The sequence below is a fragment of the Rhinolophus ferrumequinum genome, chromosome 8, assembly GCF_004115265.2.
Source record: "Rhinolophus ferrumequinum isolate MPI-CBG mRhiFer1 chromosome 8, mRhiFer1_v1.p, whole genome shotgun sequence".
In the NCBI taxonomy this organism is placed as follows: domain Eukaryota; kingdom Metazoa; phylum Chordata; class Mammalia; order Chiroptera; family Rhinolophidae; genus Rhinolophus; species Rhinolophus ferrumequinum.
In genome coordinates, this window is record NC_046291.1 from 53,496,600 (window position 1) to 53,499,117 (window position 2,518).

At 37.3% G+C, this 2,518-nt stretch overlaps 1 non-coding gene across 1 annotated transcript; it reads left to right on the forward strand.

Moving 5' to 3' along the window:
* Positions 1–290: 290 nt before the first annotated feature.
* Positions 291–364, forward strand: TRNAT-GGU (transfer RNA threonine (anticodon GGU)). Its single transcript has one exon. It is a non-coding gene; the product is annotated as a tRNA-Thr (tRNA).
* Positions 365–2,518: the final 2,154 nt, after the last annotated feature.

Sequence of the window (2,518 nt, forward strand, 5' to 3'; positions counted from 1 at the left end):
ACTAGCTAGAAAGAAAAAAATTTGAACAGCAAATCAAGTTAATAACACTAATTTTTTTGTGTGTGTGTAACTGGAATGATTTCTGGGACTATTAATTTTTAAAAGATACATTAGATAAAAGTTACAAATAAAAATTTTATGTGATTTCTTTCAGATTGTGTGTACATTAATGAAGTTAGTAACTTTTACTTAATCATCACAATATATTTATTTAATTACAGTTAACCTTCATCTTATAAAATGTAAAATAGTGTCTACCTCTTCTTAAAAAAAATGGTTGCTATGGGGGTGGCCGGTTAGCTCAGTTGGTTAGAGCATAGTGCTGGTAACACCAAGGTTGCTGGTTCGATCCCCACATGGGCCACTGTGAGCTGTGCCCTCCTTAAAAAAACAAAAAAACAAACAAACAAAAAATGGTTGCTAGCTTCAAATTAGGTTTTCTTTTTTCAGCTGGCTATCCATTTCGGTTTCATTAAATAGAAAAATGTGATTTTATATGGTGTCTAATAAAATTAATGAAGTTATTTCTAATTTTTATTTGAAATCTTTGTTAAATTATTTTCAACAGCAGGATGGTAGAGATCAACGTATGCACATAAACATAAATGCTATTTCTCTGAAGTGCCTGCAGCCTTTAGGACTTCCTTCTTTTCTTCTATGTAGCATAGTAGTAAAACTGGGTACAGTCAAATGTAATTTCATTTTGACTTGCAGCTCTGCTATTGTCAGGTTTATAGACGGAATAGAATTTGTCAAGATTTACATTTGCACTCTGCTGAATATGCAGACAGATGAGCAAAGCCTAGCTTTTTTGAACAAGATATCAACAACCTTCTGCATTTTCTACAATTTTATTAAAATCTTCATAGAAATCAAGAAAATGATTTGAAACTCCATTTTTTCAAATTAAAATACCTAAGAGTGAGTGAACATTTTTTTGTTGCCATAATTCAATGTTTTGCATGATAATATTTACAAAGTGTGATCATAGGTAAAATCCAACAGAATGAGCTCTACGTGCTAATGGGCTATACTGGGTTACATAGTGTTCTCCCCAAAATTCATGTCCACCTGGAACCAGAGAATGTGACCTTATTTGGAAGTAGAGTCATTGTAGATGTAATCAAGTTAAAATGAGATCAGACTGGAGTAGGGTGGGACCTAAATTCAATATGACTGGTGTCCTTAGAAGAAGGAGGAAACTTGGACATGGATACACACACACACACGCTCACACACACACACACACACACACACACACACGGAAGACAGCACAGGAAGATGGAGGAAGAAATGGGAGTGATAAATCTACAAGCCAAGGTAAGCCAAAGATTGCCACTGCCACCAGAAACTAGGAGAGAGTCATGAAACACATTCTCCCATAGAACACCTTGCTTGCAGACTGCTAGTCTCCAGAACTGTGAGGGAATAATTTTTTTGTTTGTTTTAAGACCCCGAGTTTGTGCTGCTTTGTTATGGCAGCCCTAGCAACCCTAATACAGAGGCCAGCACATCTGTTCTCAAATTTCCCCACAGCACATTTTAATTCCAACCTGTGAATCAGTAACGGTAACTTTACTCAGTTCCGCAGGACCATAAAGGGAATGAGAAAATACTGTGTTCATTTGTGTGGTATGCCCAAACTAATTCTGCGGTCACTGTTTTCAACTGAACATTGGTGTCTTTGGGAGACAAAAACCTTTTGATGGATTTAAGTCTTGTGAGATTCAATCTCCATATGTATAATAGATAACTGAAACTGGCTCACACTGCAACTCACAACTGGCTAAAGCTGAGTCCCTGATCTTTCCACTCAAAACCTGCTCTTCCCACAGCTCCCCATCTTGTTATGTGACAACTCCATTCTTCCAGTTGCTCAGGTCAAAAACCTGACAGTCATTCTTTTTTTTTTTTTTTTTTTTTTTTTACTGTCTAAAAGAAATACATTTTATTTTTATTTTTTTTTAAACACTTCTTTTTTTTAAATTTATTTTTAATTTATTGGGGTGACAATGAGGAAAAACTGAGGGTTGCTAGATGGGTGGGAGGGGTGGGGGGTGGGGGGGAGGGTGAGGGGATTGGAGGGCAGTCGGTGACCACAGGATGGCCACGGGTTTGAAAATTAATCTGGGGAACGTAATTTGGTGGTTACCAGAAGGTAAAGGGGTTGGGGGGTGGGGGATGAGGGTAAGGGGGATCAAATGTATGGTGAACTGACAGTCATTCTTGATTCCAGTTTTTCTCCCACATCCAACCATTCACCAATCATGTTGTTTCTACCTTCACAATATATCCATATTCTGACGACTTCTCATTTCCTTAACGGCTATAACCTTATCTCAAGTCATCGTCACCTCTTGCTTAGATTATTTCAATAATCTAGTTTTTCTGTTTTCACCCTTACCTCCCCCAGTCTCTTCTCAACACAATATCCAAAGTGATCCTATTAAAATGTACATTAGATCCTGTCACTCCGCTGCTCAAAACCCTTCCAAATTTTCCCATCTCCCTTATAGTA